This window comes from Sorex fumeus, unplaced genomic scaffold (genome assembly GCF_029834395.1).
Source record: "Sorex fumeus unplaced genomic scaffold, SorFum_2.1 ptg000014l, whole genome shotgun sequence".
NCBI classification, from domain to species: domain Eukaryota; kingdom Metazoa; phylum Chordata; class Mammalia; order Eulipotyphla; family Soricidae; genus Sorex; species Sorex fumeus.
The window spans coordinates 28,539,138-28,558,432 of record NW_026606071.1 but is presented as its reverse complement, the minus strand read 5'-3'; positions in this window follow the sequence as shown (position 1 = coordinate 28,558,432).

Here is a 19,295-nt window from a genome sequence, read left to right as displayed (position 1 = left end):
CAACTCCATCGCTTCATTAATATTTTCTGCAGAGATGCAAACTGTGAATAAATTCAGGTATCCTGGTGCCTCAGCTTAGTATACTGGTTTCCTCTTGGGGCTGTAGAGATAGCACAGTGGGTAGGGCGTTTGCCTTGCACATGGCTGACCCGGGTTCGATTCCCAGCATCCCATATGATCCCCCGAGCACCACCAGGAGTAACTCCTGAGTGCAGAGCCAGGAGTAACCCCTGTGCATCGCCAGGGTTGACACAAAAAGAAAAAAAAAGTTAGAACTCTGGTTTCTTCTTAGAGTCAGGGTGAGTAGCCTCTCCCTGACACCCACACTTCTGGAAAACCTGAAGTCATTTCTACCTCCCATATCCACCTCCTTGTCAATTCATTGGTCTAGACCAGAGAGCTTCCTAATTCCTCAATACTGAATACTTCCTAATTCCTCAATACTAAAATTCTGGTAAGAGCACAGCAAATTAAATGGGAAAGTAACCTAGAAGCCAACTAAACTCAACAAACAAAAACAATAAAACAGATGGGTTAGATAGCAACAAACAGCTTTGCAAAAATCTTAGACAAGAACTTAGCAACCCCATGCTGTGATAACACAATTTCACATAAAATATTAATTATTTTACACATATTGATGCTAATATTGGAGCTTTGTAATCTAGTCAATTTCTATTATATCGACAGTGTGGCTTTTGTCTTCATGACAATAAGAACTAATATAAAAAGAAAAAATAATTACCCATATTAAATCTTATAACTTGTTACAATTATTGTTGTCAGTAATAGCTATCAATATATTGCATTTATAAATTTCATCTTGAGTGAGACATTGATCACTGGATATCTGGTTACTCATCAATTTGCCAGAGCAGGCACCAGTAACGTCTCCGTTTGTCCCTGTCCCGTGCTAGTGTAGCCCAATGGCGTCTACTCGCCAGATAATTGATATATTTATAAACTATCCACTGAGTTAGAGCCATCTGTTTTATAGAAACAACAACAAACAGTAAAATAATCTGTACCATTGCCACTAAATATTTCTGCAGACATCAATGAACAGTCACCAAGATCAAATTGGCTCAGAGAACAGATATATTAAGGCAAGAGAAGTTCCATTCAATTAGAAATCCCACTGTCACCACAAATCTAATAAAGCTTTCTTAAATTAGAAAACAATCTCTATAAGAACAAAGACTACTTGGAAAAACTGTATTGAGAGTGATGGTGGCTAGTGTGCACAAAGATTTGTGAAAGAATTCATCGAGAATTATAGGCATATATAAGTTTATATAAGTTTATTAGGGAAATTAATCTTTGCAAATGGGTGGAAGCGGGTCGCTGGTCCAGAATAAAAGACATATAGTCTTGAGCTTTGTCTGGGTTTATATAGTCTTTGGTGAATAAGAGCTGTTCACAAACATGTGAGGCTGTCCACATGAATAAATCTGAGTCATGTTTGAGAGTTTCTTCTCATTGTTCAGATAATACCTGTCCCCTATTAATAAATATTTTGCTGGATTGCTTTCTGTTAGCAGGTACGGACCTTATCTTTCTTTTTCTCATGGAAACAAAAATAAGTTGAGGCATCCCAGCAAGTCAAACTCAGGGGCTCACCCTCACCCACTGTCCTCTGTGGTTGATCATACTTATTCAGAGAGCATAGAATCAAATTTTATTAAGGTTTTAAGGGAGGGACAAAGTAGTCACTAATTTATCAAGCACATAAAATGCTATATTCCTAAACTATATGCACATAATAATGGACAATCAAATATATAAAACTGATAATAGACTAGAGGAAAGATCCTGACAACAACATAATAGTTACATTATTTAAGATCCTGCTCTACTGGATAGATCAACTAGATCAAAACTCAGTAAGAAACCATTGGGCTTAAGGAAAGCAATTGAAGAATTAGGCCTAACAGACACACACAAGGAACTTCACCCTTGCCCAACCACAAATTGGGTACACAGTCTTCTCCAATGCACATGGGACATCACAGTTTTCTTCATGCACATGAGACATTATCCAAGATAGATTGCATACTAGGACATAAGTAGATCCCCATAAAATCAAGAAAATAGAAATAATATCAACTATCTTTCACTGTTTTGAAATTGAAAATTAATCACAAATAGAAAGTGAGGAAAAATTCAAACACTTGGAAACTAAACAATCCCAATGAGCCAAAGAGAAAATTAAAAAGAAACCAGGGGCTAGAGTGATAGCACAAAGGGTGGGATGTTTGCCTTGCAGGAGGCCAACTGGGGTCATATCCCCAGAATCCCATATGGTCTTCTACGCACCATCAGGAGTGATTCCTGGGTACAGAGCCAGGAGTAACCCCATAACATCATCGGGTATGACCCCCAAATCCCCAAAATAAAAAGACAACACCAAATGGGAATGAAGATGCAGTTACAAGAGCATATAAAACATTGCAACATATGTGTTGAGGAAATTTCATAGCAATGCAAATTTATATTAGGTATATCAAAAAACAAAAAGGGGCTCAAATAATAAACTAACCATGCAGCTTAAAGGGAAAGACCAAAAATGGGGACACAAAGTAAGAATAAAGTGTTCAGGAATAAAACAAAATTGTAAATCAAGAAAAAATAAACCAAATAAATAGATAAATGACATATCAAAACTAAATGAAGAGCTATTTTTTAAGAATACGTGAGATTGTCAACTCATTAGCTATATTTACACACAACACACACACACAAAAGAATGAGAATTCTATTAGACCAAATCATAAATATAGGATAGACATTACAAAAGATACCACAGAAACACAAAATTCAAAATTATCATCAAAATAAATGTGAAAATCATTATGCCCCTAGGGTGGAAAATTTAGAATAATGGATATATTTTGCAATCCTATACCTATGACTTAATCAGGAGGAGTCAGATCACTTGAATGGTAAGTCTACTAAGAGGGAAATAAAAATTGTAATTAAACCACAAACAAAATCCCTGACCCAGTTGGATTAGCCAGTGAAATCTCCCAAATCTTCATAGAATCCATACTTCCAATTATTTTCAGGCTCTTACAGAAAGTTAAAGAAACAGAATTCTTCCCAAAGAGAGGCAAATATTGCAGGTTACAGAATCAACAAAGAAATCTATAGCAGTTTTATATGCAAACAGTAAGGTAGAAGAGTAAGAAATGAAAAAAAAATCATTTACAATTGTGTCCCTCAAAAACATCAAGTATCTGGAAATTAGCTCAACAAAATATGTAAAATACTTACACAAAAATGTATGTTACTTTTAAAAGAAATATATGAAGACACAAGAAATGAAAACACATACACTGGTCTTAGATTAGAAGAATTGACATGCTAAAAGTGACCATCATACTCATAGAACTATACAGATTCAGTGTGATCCATATAAAAATTTCAATGAACCAAACTATATTAAAATTTATATATATTATAAATTTTAGATTTAGACAGAGAGATAGTGCAGTGGATAAAGCATTTGCCTTACGCAAGACCAACCTGGGTTTTATTACTGGCACCTTGTATAGTCCCCCAAGCCTGCTAGTAGTGGTCCCTGTGTGCAGAATCAAAAGTAATCCTTGAATACACCTTACTGCGGCCCAAAAACAACATAAATATATAAGCCCATACACACATATATGCACATATATGTATGTATCTATGCATATACACATATATGTATATATACACAAAAAGAGATATATTAAAAGTCCTCAAATAGCTAAAACAATCATAAGAAAAATTAAGATGGAAATATTTTCTTTCTCAAACTTTAAATTATACTATAAAGCTATAGTAACTGGTACGTTGACATACTGGAATAAAGACAGATTTTAGAACAAAGGAATAGAATTAAGAATCTAAAGATAGGCTCTTAGGTACTTGGACATCAAATATTTGCACAAGGACCTAAGTATATAAAGTGGAGCAAAAAAATAATCCTCAACAAATGGTATTGGGAAAACTGGTTAGTCACATGCAATACGAGCAAACTAACAAAAAACAGCTCAGATCCCTATCCCATACTCTGCACAAAAAATAATTGCAAATGAAACAGAGACCTTGATATTAGACCTGCATCTATAAATTACACTGAGGAAAACAGGAAAAACTTTTCATGGCATTAACCCAAAGACAAATGCTGTGTTTCAATACTATTGGCAGGCAAATAGTATAAAAAATAAAGCAAATGTAAGGTAAAAGGCCCGAGCGGGCCCAGTAACGTCTCCATTGGAGACTTTGTTGTTACTGTGTTTGGCATATCGCATACACTCGGTAGCTTGCCGGGCTCTCTGAGAGGGGCGGAGGAATCGAACTCGGGTTGGCCATGTTGGCCACTTGTAAGGCGAACGCCCTACCCGCTGTGCTGGAGTGATAGCACAGCGGTAGGGCGTTTGCCTTGCGCGCAGCCAGCCCGGCCGAATCGGGTTCGATTCCCCCGCCCCTCTTGGAGAGCCTGGCAAGCTACCGAGAGTATTCAGTATGCCAAACACGGTAACAAGAAGTCTCACAATGGAGACGTTACTGGGCCTGCTCAGGCAAATCGATGAACAACGGGAGGACAGTGACAGTGTGTGGTGAAAGCAAATGTGATTACATAAAATTAAGGAACTTTTGCAATGCAAAAGACATTACTAGAACAAAAAGACACTTTACAAATTGACCAAAAACATTTGCTCATCACACATCTGACAAAAGATTAATATTCAAGGTATGTAATGCATTTGCAGAACTAGCAGTAAAACATCAAACAACACCATCCAAAATTGGGGGGAAAATGATCAGTCATTTGCTCAAAGGAAAGATACAGAAGGCCAAAAGTTACATGAAAAGGTGCTCTTTATTACTTTTTTTCAGGAACTGCAAATCCAAATAAGAGATCACACCTCTACCAATCTCTAACGATCCTAGGACATTGGCACACATCTAAAAAATAGAAATAATAAATTTTCATGTAAATATTGAGAAATACAAATCTTCATGCACTGTTGGTGGAAATATCAATTGATTTGACTTCTATGGATATAATTTTGGAGAATTCTGAAGAAATTAAGAACTTACTTTTCATAGAACAACAAATCCCACTTCTTTGTAACTACCCCAATGGTTCAAAACATTATTTATAAAAATATATTTGTATTCCTATGTTCATTGAAGCAGTATTCAAAATAGCCAAAATGTATGCACAATGGAATATACTCAACTATAAGTAAAACTGAAATAATGCAATGTACTCTGACTTGGACAAAACCAGAGATCAACAGGCTGAGTAAAATAAAGTTAAAAATAAAGTAACAAATGCAGAATTATTTCACTCATATGTAGTATATAGAGAAAGAGAAGGAAAAATATATGACCTATGGCAAATAGAACCTGAGAGATGGCTTACAAAACTGCACCTACAGGAATGTCAGTGGTCAGGAGAGGACTTTGGTATACTTGTGGGAGGATGATGACATTTTGGTGTTGTGTATGATATTGTAACATTGTATGCATAAAACTGCCAATAACAGTATTGTAAACCACAGTGCCAAAATGAATAGTGAAAATAAAAGATGAAGATTGGACCTCATCACAACTACCTATAATAATGGTCACATAATAGAAGTATTATTTGATTCTGTTGAGACAGAAGCGGTCATTGAAGCCCTAGCCAATCAGGGCATTCAAGCCCAATACATCAGGATCCTCCGTGAGCTGTATTGCGGATTCACTACCAGGATCTCACCATTCTACAAAGCAGTGATCGTTGATGTCAAGAGAGGGGTGCGGCAGGGTGATACCATTTCACCGAAACTCTTCAGTGCCACCCTCGAGAACATCATGCGACGACTGGAATGGGAAGGAATGGGAGTGAAGATAGATGGTCGGCAACTACACCACCTCTGCTTTGCTGATGACATTGTTTTAATAACACCGAACATCAGCCAAGTGGCACAAATGCTGGCCAACTTTGACCGTGAGTGTGGAAAGGTAGGACTACAGCTGAATCTTACGAAGACAATGTTTATGAGAAACAGCCTCGTTCCTGATGCCCCATTCTCTCTCAACGAAACGACCATCTCCGAATGCAACAGCTATGTGTACCTAGGTCGAGAGGTCAACATGACAAATGACCTGGCACCCGAGCTGCGCAGGAGGAAGAGAGCGGCTTGGAACGCCTTCAAGAACGTCGAAGAAATAGCTAAGAGGACAAAGAACCTCCGACTCCGGGCACATCTCTTTGATTCCACTGTTCTTCCTGCATTAACATATGCCTCAGAGACCTGGGCCCTACACAAACAGGATGAGAATGCTGTTTGGGTCTCCCAAAGAGGAATTGAAAGAGCTATGCTTGGAATATCACGTTTCACTCAAATGAGAGAAAGAATCCGGAGTTCCGACATCCGTTGACGATCAAGAATCAGGGACGCTGTCTCGTTTGCCAAGGTGTCGAGAATCAGATGGGCTGGTCACGTAATGAGATTTAAAGGCAACCGCTGGACTAGAGCTGTTACCGACTGGATTCCACGGGATGTCAAAAGACCACGTGGCCGCCCACCTACCAGATGGTCAGACTTCTTCATCAAGATCATGAACGATCGGTTTGAGGCTCTTCATGTTCCCAGAGTGAACAGATGCCATTGGGCTACACTAGCACGCAACAGGGACAAATGGAGATGTTACTTGCGCCCGCTCGAGCAAAACTATGACTAACGGGAAGTTAAGTGATTAAGTTATTAAGTGAATAGAAGTAGGCAATTACTGACCATCTAAATAATGATCACATAATAAAGGTATATAAAGAGCCCTATAGAAAGAAAGAAGCAATGGAAGAAAATCTTTGACATCGGGCATCAGGGGCTGAGCAATAATAGTACACTAGGTGGGGTGTTTGCCTTGCATGTGGTCAACCTATATTCGATCTCCAGCACCCCATACATATGGTTCTAAAAGCCTACCAGGAGTGATCCTTGAGTGCAGAATCAGGAGTAAGTACTCAGAAAAAAAAGGGGGGAGGATTTGTTTTCAAAGGCTTTGGCATAAAAGAAAAATGCAGAAAGACCAAGTAACAACCATAAAATGAGGTGGATATAGTTTTCTGATACTGAATTTTCTTTCTCTGAATTGGACTCTCTTTAAAAACTGTAGATTACAAATATCAATCCTCTGACCTAAATCTGCATGGGAGTTGGAGTGTTTCAGATGCAACTAACTCACAAGGTATCACAAGTTGGAGTGTACTCAGAGCATGGTTATTGTTGATAATGATGTCTCTGGTAGGTCATTTACACTTCAAATACTTATAATTATAGACCTTGATTATAAAAAAGCATTAAGTGAATATTCACAATAATTTATCAAAAAGCAGCACATAAATAAGAAACTGAAAAAAGAGAAATCTGTTAATCATATTAGATGACCTAGAAAATAAAGCAGAAAAACATCAATGTCATGAGAGGCATATGGAAAAATAATGTGCTAGCTTCTGTGCAAGCATTTTCATTAAAACATGCCAGGTCTGGAAAATAGTGAGGAAATTGTTATTTTTAGGGTGCAGAGTACATATTCTCAGGTCCTATAAAATTGTGTGAATGCAAGTGAGCTTTATTGGAAAGAAATCTATTACATTACAAAGAAAGCAAATGATAATAAATCATATTTATAGCATTACATATGAAAATAGGAAAAGAAAAGAAAAAAGGGAAGACTTTATCTTTTCCAATTACCTTTATTTATTTAATATATGTAAAATTCATTTGTTCCTTATACGTTTCCTTTCAGGATAAAAATTATAAGATATGTAGAAAATAGTATTTAAAATTCTATACTAAATGCGCACTAAATCATGAGAAAATTTTAAAAATAAAAATATTAAATGTAGGACATAGTACCTGAATCCTTCTGATATTTTATGGTATGTAAAATATATATCATTTGTTTTCAGGCAAGTAGATATTACCTGTTCCATAAAGGATAAAAGATAGGAAGAAATTTAAATGTATTGAGGTTTTCTACTTTTGATAACAGTCCTATGAGATCAATTTAATAATCTCTACAAAATTAAATTTAGAGTTTAAAAGTTTGAAGGGAACAAAAGGCTTCTAAGAACACAGGAATCAAGAGCTCAAGTATGCTCAGAAGTGGAGAACACGTTGAGATGAGTCCAATATCTGATGTGCTTCTGCTCACTGATTGGTACATGGTTTAAGACAAAAAGACTAAGAAATAGAGCAGAGACTGTCACTGTCACTGTCCACCAGTTGTTCATTGATTTGCTTGAGCAGGCCCAGTTACATCTCCATTGTGAGATTTGTTGTTACTGTTTTTGGCATATCGAATACATCACGGGGAGCTTGCCAGGCTTTGCCGTTTGGGTCAGATACTCTCAGTAGCTTGTTGGGCTCTCCAAGAGGGGCGGAGGAATTGAGCCCGGGTTGGTTCGGGTCCACCATGGGCAAGGCAAATGCCCTACCACTGTGCTGCTAGTATTTGGATGGGAGAACAGAGACTAGTGGCTGAAAACCTGGAAACCTGAGTAAGATTTCGATCTTAAATGGATATGGAGACAAACACTTGAGTTTGGAGCTTCCAAAACAGCCCTGATTAGAGTTCACTATTCGGACATAAAAAACATGTAACAAGATAAGCTTGACAGTGTTTGTGATGTTTGATAATTTGTACAGGGCAAAGAATGGAGAGCTGAGAAATATCTGTACAGGTAGGAACCTAAGAAGAAAGGAACAGTTTACTGTAATTTCAGAACAAGGAAGCCAAAAGGAAAAATCCAGATTCCATAAAGAAAGAAAATCTTTGAAAGATATTCTAGACTAAATTGGAAACCTGAAAAAAAATGACATTTTTTGAACAACATTTATACTTAGTAATTTAGACTCAGAAAAAAAAAATAGATGTTCTAGAAAATGGGAAGACCAAAATGAAGAGAGAAAGACAACAGAATTAAAGGTACAGATAGTAAAAATGACAGAACTAGAACTTGAAAATAATTGTATAATTGTTCTGATAAATTAATGATACTTGAATAAAGGCAAATTCTCAAACCAATGAAGTAGAAATAAGAGCCCTGAGAAAATTTCTCAGTTCTGCGGAGAGTTGATCTCTTTTATTTATTTACCATGAGATACAGAGTTACAATTTTGTTCATGATTGGGTTTCAGTCACATAATGTTCCAACACTGGTGCTTTTATTTTGTCTAATAGCAGAGAAATATTCTTTTACTCTTTTATTCATTTATACTAAAACCCATTATCCACTCCCTTGTTCTTGGTTACTTGGGGTTGTTTCCAGATCTTGTGTATTATGAACAGTACTGAAAAGTACTGAGACCACTCTCCGCACACATGAAGGTACCGGCAGAGGGACAAAGGCAAGTGGATCCTGGGGCTGAGATCTCCAAGCCTAGTCGAATCGGGGCTGAGCATCCTCCACCCAGATCCTCCAAATTCCAGTAGGCGGGGGTCACACCCACCAACTGGCCCCCCTGGCGCCATGTAATCCCATCAACGGCCAAGACTCAGAGACTATAAAACCCAGCTCCCGGAAGCAAGCGGCCGAATTCCCGGCCGCGTGACATCTTATTATGACATCTTATTATCTTATTCCTACTTTGGACAAACTGGCAGGCTACCGAATGTAACCTGCCCACACGGCAGAGTCTGGCAAACTCCCTGTGGCGTACCCAATATGCCAAATACCAGTAACAATGATGGGTCTCATTCTCTTAAAGAGCCTTGAATATAGCACTTTCTTAAAAATCTCAAGGCTAGGATGAAGGAGACGTTACTGGGGCCTGCTCGAGGCAATCGACAAATAACAGGATGGTCATGATTCGTGACTGAAAAGAACACAGAAGTCCTCCTGAGCCATCCAGAGTGATCCCTGAGCACAGAGCCAGGGATTCACAAAGAACATACAAAAAAGCTATTAATGAATTTGCTTAGTTTTTGCACATTCAAATGTATCAAAATACTAACATATATTTCATTTATAGATACAAAAAAATGAAGTTTAATTCATGGTAAGCTATATAGTAGCATGGTGCTCCCGTTGTTCATCCATTTGCTCGAGCAGCCCAGTAACGTTTCCATCATGAGACTCGTTGTTGCTGTGTATGGCATATTGAATACGTCACGGGTAGCTTGCCAGGCTTTGCCGTGTGGGCGAGATACTCTTGGTAGCTTGCCAGGCTCTCCGAGAGGGGCCGACGAATCGAACCCGGCTCAGACAGGCTGGCTGCGTGCAAGGCAAATGATGTATAGTAACATCAAGAAATATCATTCCTAATAAATATGACAAATAAAAGTTATATACCAACTATAAATCTTTCCTGAAAAAAGTAAAGACAATAAAAGGAGAATAAATAGTATATTCTAATGTTTATTGGTTGGAAAGCTCAATATTAAATATGTCAAATTTATCCAAATAAATCAAGTATTAATATAATAATAAATGATTTTTGGTAGAAATTCACTCATTAAATCTAAAAATTATTTGTAAGCAAATGAGCCAAAACAACCAATCTAAGAGTGAAAAATCAGAATTGGATGATTTATATAAACAGTTGTTTATTATATACCCTTTTTTCTCCTAGACAAGTGGTAATTTCCGACAAATAGGAAGTGGAAATAAGTAGAAGATTCCAAATCAACTCACATGTCTTTTGACACTTTGCATGTAACCAAGTGTTTAGGGTGCTATTTTCAACATATGGTACTCAGTTGCATACGTATGTGGAAGAAATAATTGTTGTTTCTTATATCATGCATAAATCAATAATTATGGATCTTTAATCAAAATGTAAAAAGAAATGTATAATTTCTTAGAAGAAATAACACTAAAATCTTAATAATCTTGAAAGATTAAAAGACGTGCAGAGACATAGGAAAAGAGACGTAGGATAGAGACATGCATGAGATCGCACACACACATTCTGTCACTGTCACTGTCGTCCCATTGTTCATCGATTTGCTCCAACAGACCCCGCAACGTCTCCATTGTGACAATTTTACTGTGTTTGGCATATCGAATATTTCACGGGGGCTTGCCAGGCTTTGCCGGGCAGGCGAGATACTCTCGGTAGCTTGCCAGGGTCTCTGAGAGGGGCGGATGAATCAAACCCATGTCAGCCATGTTGGCTGTGTGCAAGGCAAACGCCCTATTCGCTGTGCTATTGCTCCGGCCCACACACACATTCACTAAACATAAAGTAGCACTGTAGCATTGTCCTCCCCTTGTTTATCGGTTTGCTCCAGACAGACGATGGAATGGAACCCAGGTCTGCTGCGTGAAAGGCAAATGCCCTAACTGCTGTGCTTTCACTCCAGCCCAAACATAAAATAAAAAATTAGAATTGTTCAAAATGAAAGACATTTATTTATCAATAAATACTATTAGAGGATGTAAGGGCTGGAGCGAGAGCACAGCGGGTAGGGCATTTGCCTTGCACATGGCCGACCTGGGTTCGATTGCTCTGTCCCTCTGGGAGAGACTTGCAAGCTACTGAGAGTATCCCGCCTGCATGGCAGAGCCTGGCAAGCTACCTGTGGCATATTTGATATGCCAAAAACAGTAACAGCAAGTGTCACTTCATGTTCCTGGAGCAAGCAAATGCCATTGGGCTATACTTGCGACAGGGACAAATGGAGACATTATTGGTGCCTGCTCGAGCAAACTGATAAATAACGGGATGACAGTGCTATAGTGCTACAGAGGATGTAAAAATAAGCCAATGAATGAGTGAAATAAAACATTTGAATACGTGAAAAAAGGGATCATATCAAAATATTTAATGATGAGATAGACAAGACAACTTCCAAAGAAATAAGGACAAACAGGCCCATGAACACTTTGGAAAAGTTTGTTAAACACATTCTATAGTCTCAATAATAATCATCATCAAGAAAATATAAAACAAAATTTCCAAAAGTTATACTATAACCATGTGATTTATTTTTCTAGATTTGGATTCTTGACATTTTGATTGGGCTATTGCAATCCATGAAGAAAATGGATAAGCCATGTGCAACAGTACTCATACATGATACTGAGCAAAAGAAATCAAAATATCTTCACATTTTGCATCTGTTTATCAATTCACAAAGCAAAGCAAGGTAAAGCTAACCTTGTACAAATTGTAAAAATAGTGGTTACCTTTGGGGAGCAGTGTCTGACACTGCACATGAGTAAATTTTTTATGATACTTGGAATCTCTAATTTCTTTACTTATTTGGTGATTACATAAGTGTGCTCATTCTAGAAAACTGCATAGAGGTGTACAAATAGGATGGAATACTTACTATGGGCTTCTTGTCTTTTAAAAATAAATGTGATTGGGCACTTGTCTTGCACACAACCTACCAGGTTTCAACCCCCAGCACCCCATGTGGACCCCAAAGAGTGGTTTTGTAGCTTAACAGTCAGGAGTAAGCCCTGATAATAGCTGGTATAACCCTGACTCCCCACACCCCCCAAAAAAATCCTAAAAAATTGCATTTAAAAGTATTTTAATTCCTATTATTTTATGGTAACCACTATGTATATATTAAGGTGGCCTTCTTCCTTCCTTCCTTCCTTCCTTCCTTCCTTCCTTCCTTCCTTCCTTCCTTCCTTCCTTCCTCCCTCCCTCCCTTCCTCCCTCCCTTCTTCCCTCTTTCTTTCTTTCTTTCTTTCTGTCTGTCTGTCTGTCTGTCTGTCTGTCACACCCAGCAATGCTCAGTGGTTACTCCTGGTTCTGCTCTCAGGAATTATTCTTGCCAATGCTCACAGACCATACGGGATGCCAAGGATCGAACCCGGTTGACAAGGCAATCATGCTACTTGCTATACTATCCCTTTAGTTCCAAGATGGCTTTTTTAAAAACGACTTTTAATTTTTATTATGATAACTTAGAAAACACCGTGTTCACTGAAACCTAAATAGTAAAAATTTGGCATTTAAATGCAATTTCAGCTGAGGAGAACAGGACACTTTAGTACTACTATTTTGGGGACCACACTGTTGGTACTCAGGGCTTACTCCTGACTGTTCTCAGGGATCACTCCTGTTGGGCTCTGGGGATGATATGGGGTTCTAGGAATTAAACCTGTGTCCACTGGTGCAAGGTAAGAACCCTACCTACTATATTATCTCTCTGGTTCCTAAAACCTTTTTTGTTTGTTTGATTTAGGGGCCACACAGAGAAGTACTCAGGGATTACTTCTGGCTTTGTGCTCAGTGATCATTCCTAACAGTAGCCACACAGGGTGCCAGAGATTCAATCAACCCAGGTTAGCTGTATGTAAGAAAAGAACTGCTTGCTCTACTATCTCCCCAGGCTGCAAATGGTATAATTTAATACAAACATCACTGGGGACATGACAAGAAAAATATCCTGATAAATTTTAATGCAAAAGGTTTTGATTGACTGCTAAGTACTTCACCTTCAAGACATGTTAAGCTATAACTATTGAATAGATCAAACAATGAAATTAAAATGGATAAATTGAGGATTAAAATATTGAGATTTATAGGAAAGTCATAAGGAAGGAGCTAAAAAGAAAATAAGAAATAATTCAAAGAAAGACACACGTTAATGTGTTCATGATTGTGAAGTCAGCCTGCAAGAACTAATTTATCCTCATGTCCACTGAAGATCTCAGTAATGTAGTTACAGCTCAATATATAGCTGTGCTTGGTTTGGTAAATACAACCTGAACCCAAAGTCAATGTTATCTTACTCCCCACCCGAAGGGACCCAGTCCTGGCAGCTAACCTCCACTACCCAACCACTGCCACACTCCAGGCCACTTTCCTGCTGCACGGAAGCAACCACTTGACGTTATGACACTTACTACCCATTTTCCACAATTACTACACTATATCTAATGGAGTTCAGAGAGTAGGCAACAAATTATAGAGAAAAAGATATAAATATATGCCTCTTGGAGAGCCCAACAAGCTACAGAGAGTATCCCCCCCCCCCACACTAGCAGAGCCTGGCAAGCTCTCCATGGCGTATTCGATATGCCAAAAACAGTAATGAGAATAGGTCTCATTTCCCTGGCCCTGAAAGAGCCTCCAATCATTGGGAAAAGACGAGTAAGAAGAAGCTCCTAAAATCTCAGGTCTGGGAGGAATAGAGACATTACTGGCGCCCCCTTGAGTAATTCGACGATCAATGGATAACAGTGGTACAGTGATACAGTGATCAATTCACACACCTGCTAGTTAAGGTAATACAACAGGGTTGTCTACTCAAGCTCATGTGTGGAGGTACTGCTATAACACAAGATAAGGCTGTGTCTAAGTCAAAGCAAACCGCAGAACTGAGGCACAGAATAAGTTTCTGGGTCAAAAATAGACACTGAATGAACACTAACCGCACTCAGAACACCCTCAGCAGAGGGCCAGAGAGATAGCTTCTGGCTTCAAAGAGATAAATAAGTGTGAATTTTTCCATTACATTGCTGGAGCCATGACTTAATATGGATGTTTGCAAAGAGAGCTTCTGCAGATTCCCTAGGTCAGATCCCATTTTCTAAGAGTGTTGCCACACCATGGTTCACGATCACGATCACGACCACCCTGTTGTTCGTCGATTGCCTCGAGCAGGTGCCAGTAACATCTTCTTTGTCCTAGCCCTGAGATTTTTTTTTTAAAGTGCCATATTCAAGGCTTTTTCAGGGTTAGGAGAATGAGACCCATCATTGTTACTGGTATTTGGCATATTGGGTATACCACGGGGAGTTTGCCAGACTCTGCCGTGTGGGCATGTTACATTTGGTAGCCTGCCAGTTTGACCGAATTAGGAATGAGATGATAAGATGTCGCATTCGCGGCCGCGCGCTTCCGGGAAGCAAGGCCTTGGTTGGGCCTCGGTGGTCTTCAGCTGTTGGGCCCTGGTGGAGACAGTCAGGCATAGGGTAGGAGTCTCTGTCTTGTTCTCTCCCGGGAAGCAAGGCCTTGGTTGGGCCTCGGTGGTCTTCAGCTGTTGGGCCCTGGTGGAGACAGTCAGGCATAGGGTAGGAGACTCTGTCTTGTTCTCTCCCAGGAGCTGAGTGTGATGATCTCTGGATCCTGGCCGTTGTTGGAGTTACACGGCAGTTGGTGGGTGTAACTGTCTAGTTACTGGCAGGTCCAGTCCCAAACTGTACAGGCTTGGAGATCTCAGCCCCGGGTCCCACACACCTGGGTTCCTCTGTCAGTTCTTTTATGTGTGAGGCTCATCCAAGTGTGTGGAGAGTGCTCCCAGCAAGGCCTTGGTTGGGCCTCGGTGGTCTTCAGCTGTTGGGCCCTGGTTAAACATATTTTAAACAAATGTGTGTTACCTTCAAAAAGGAAGAAAAGGTCCATAACTAAGATAAGCTAGTAAAATCAAGGAAATCATAATCCACATCATAGTCTTTTTTTTCTGACTTATAAGGTAGAAGGAAAATGTCCAGTTTGTGTAGGATGCCATAGGATACCATAGTGGATAATTCCAAAAGGGTGGGTGTGTCAGAGGGCAATAACCTTGGGTGTTTCTGTTTTTTGTTTTTGTTTTTGGTTTTGGTTTTTTATGTTTGGGTTATATCCAGCTGTGCTAAGGACTTACTCCTTACTCCTAGCTCACAGATCACTCCTATGAGCACAGATTGTGGTACCAAAGATTGAACTGGTCTGCCACACACAAGGCAAGCACATTACCCACTCTACTTTCTTTCTTACACCAGAAAGGAAGGACGTTGAATTTCAGATTAAGCAAAGTAAATAGCCATAGAAAAAACAAACACAACATTTTATAAACTTAGACTTGATTATGGGACGGAGCGATAGCATAGTGGGTAAGGCATTTGCCATGCACACACTAACCCTGGTTTGATTCCTCCACCTCTCTCGAGAGCATGGCAAGCTACCGAGAGCATTCCACATGCACAGCAGAGCCTGGCAAGCTACCCATGAAGTATTCGATATGCCAAAAACAGTAACAACAAATCTCTCGATAGAGACATTATCGGTGCCCGCTTGAGCAAATCGATGAAGAATGGGAGGATAGTGCTACAAGTGCTACAGACTTGGTTATGGTGTTCCTTCCAGACCCCATTTTAGGTAGTATGTAGATGAAACACCCAGTGTGAATAAATTTAAATTGGGACACATTGCTTTAAAAGCAGTGCTTTTGAGCTTTAATTGCTAAGACACAAACATTAAATTAGTAATTAAAGGTAAAGGTAAAGGCCCTCCCGTTGATCGTCGATTTGCTCGAGCGGGCCCAGTAACGTCTCCATTGGAGACTTTGTTGTTACTGTGTTTGGCATATCGAATACTCTCGGTAGCTTGCCAGGCTCTCTGAGAGGGGCGGAGGAATCGAACTCGGGTCGGCCATGTTGGCCGCTTGTAAGGCTAACGCCCTACCGATGTGCTATCGCTCCAGCCCCAAATTAGTAATTAGTATTTAATATTAAAAGTATTATTGTTCCTTGACAAGATTAAATAAACATTTATATGGTATTAAGAAGAGTCAAGAAGTTGGTCTGAAAGCAGGTACAGACCATGAGTGATAGCAGGGACTGCTTGAATTGCAAGTAAAGAAGATCTTGAACATTATCCCTAAACAATTTGAGCATTAATTATATCTCAGTGACTGACCAGTGGGGGAAGGTGGGAGGGAATGAAAGGGAATTAGCCCATCAGAAGTAAGAGATACTCTCTTTACGATCAGAGGATGGAGTGTGTACATAAAGGAGCAGTAGGGTCTAGTGAAGTGGCAGGACATTTTATTGTGGTAGTAAAGGATGTTTTCTCCTCTGGATTTTGCAGCTGCCAGACCATCTGTGTTTTCAGTTTCTGTTGAAGTAGGTCTTATAGGGTGAAAGCAGGATTCCCTTAAATAGCTTTACTTCCTGTCTTATGAAATCCATTGAGATTGTGTTTGGTCTTCTACAAATGAGGAGGACAGAGAGAAGGAATGAGGGGAAAGGGAACTTTTATAATCTAAATAGGAAGCAACATCTGTAGATTTCTTTCTTACATCCTACTAGTGTCCAGAGGAGGTTAGAACTCTGGAGAAAATGTTTTCAATGATAAGGATGTTGGATTCCTGATGCCCTTTGCAAGGAAACAAAGGGCAATGATTTCAAGGAAACTCTTGGGATATAAATCATTGGCAGTGTACCTGAATAACTTAAGTTTTGATATTTTTTAATACTTTTTATTGTGATATTGTAAAGGCTTGTTGCATTCACAGAAAGATGGAAAAGAAGTTGAACTACTGCACTACATTTTAAACACTTAGGAAGATAGTCAAACCATTCAATGTCATGTTACCACATCATCCTTTGACCCTGATGGTTAAGCATGGACATCAGTCATAAATTACCAGGACAGCCAGATTAACTTCAGCTGAATCTCAAGCCTGAGCACCTGCTTCACAAATATATGATCTCTTTTATTGTTAGGACAACAGAAATGTATTCAAATAAACATTTATTCTTGGATATAAACCTTTACTCTAATCTCTTTATAACTTTTGGTTCACTGTATAGGTGAGGAAGTCCTAGAGTCATAACAATCTCTCATGAAATAACTCTCAAACTAATATCATTCTGAGAACAGACTTCTAGAAATTAATTCCATTTTTAAAAAAGTATCAGGTATTTTCTGGTTCAGGCAGACAGTTTTAGAATCCCTAACCTAGATTTTGTAAAACATTAGTCAAATTTGTAATCCTGGAAACATCAGGAAGTAAATCGTTCCTATTTTTCTTTCACCCACCTACCCACATAACATTTGAGAAGCACTTAACTAAACATATTATTTTTAGTTATTAAAATAATAATTTATAGCACGGCAGGTAAGGTGTTTGCCTTGCATGTGACCAACATGGCCAACATGGGTTTGATTCCTCCGCCCCTCTCAGAGAGAACGGCAAGCTACCAAGAGTATCTTGCCTGCATGGAAAAGTCTGGCAAGCTACCTGTGACATATTCAATATGCCAAAAACAGTAACAACAAGTCTCACAATTTGTTGTGAGACGTTACTGGTGCCCACTCAAGCAAACCGATGAACAATGGGAGGACAGAACAGGACAGGAAAATAATAATTTATATTTAGTTCTCATGCTCCTTAACTCTTCCAAGATTGATTGCTGTTTAAGATGTTTAATTCAGTCCCTTCAAAACCCATTGTAAAAGCTTCTTTACATGGAAATAATTCAAGAAATGATTCCATTTATGAGTATAGCACTGCACTGTAGCACTGTCCTCCCATTGTTCATCGATTTTCTTGAGCGGGCCCAGTAATGTCTTCATTTTCAGATTTGTTGTTACTGTGCTTGGCATATCGAATACATCACGGGTAGCTTGCTAGGCTTTGCTGTGCGGGCGAGATACTCTCGGTAGCTTGCCGGGCTCTCTGAGAGGGGCGGAGGAACCGAATCCGGCTCAGCCGGGCTGGCTGTATGCAAGGCAAACACCTATCACTGTACTATCACTCCAGGCCTTCATGAGTATAGAACTAAGGAAATTTAAGACTCACCAGTCCAACCTCAGTTAACAAAAACTTATGTAGTCATTAAAGATATGAACAGCCATTGGCAAATGACAGGGCATATTCTGAGTTTGTATTAAAAACACTAAAGTAATTCTCTCTCCCCAAATTGTTACTTTATAATTATGACATTTAAGGATCAACTAAGATGAATGACACAAAGAACTCAATCATTGCAATCAAGGCTATACACCCTATGACATACTTAGGACTTTAATTTCTTGAGTTGTACCTTTAATTTTCACCTCATCCCACCAAAGGAAAAAAAAACCTCACTCTACACCATTGGAAAAAGGAAGAAACAAATGCCCATAGAAATGCTATTTGTGAAGAATTTTGGCATTTCTGATTTTTGCAAAGGATAAACAGCTTACATCATTATAGATTATTGATATCTACTGATAATTTAACAATGCTTTTGACATTTTCTGGTATTGAATTTGCGAAAACTGAGACTACCCTGGAGGAGAAAAGACAAAGAACAAAGAAAAACAAACTAAAAAAGCAACTAGATTAATTAAACACTTAGAGTATCCATTAGGAAAAAGTGAGGGCTTACCCAAAAAATAATATAAACTTTATGAAACAAAATTCTAGTTTAATTTTTAACCATTTACACAATAAAGTTTTATCATTTCCCATGATATAATCTTATTCATTTTTAACTATCAAATCTAAGTACTACCATACAAACTATTTTGTGACTATAAAAGAAATATCTTAATTTTGTTAATCATGAAAGCAGATGCAAACACATTTAA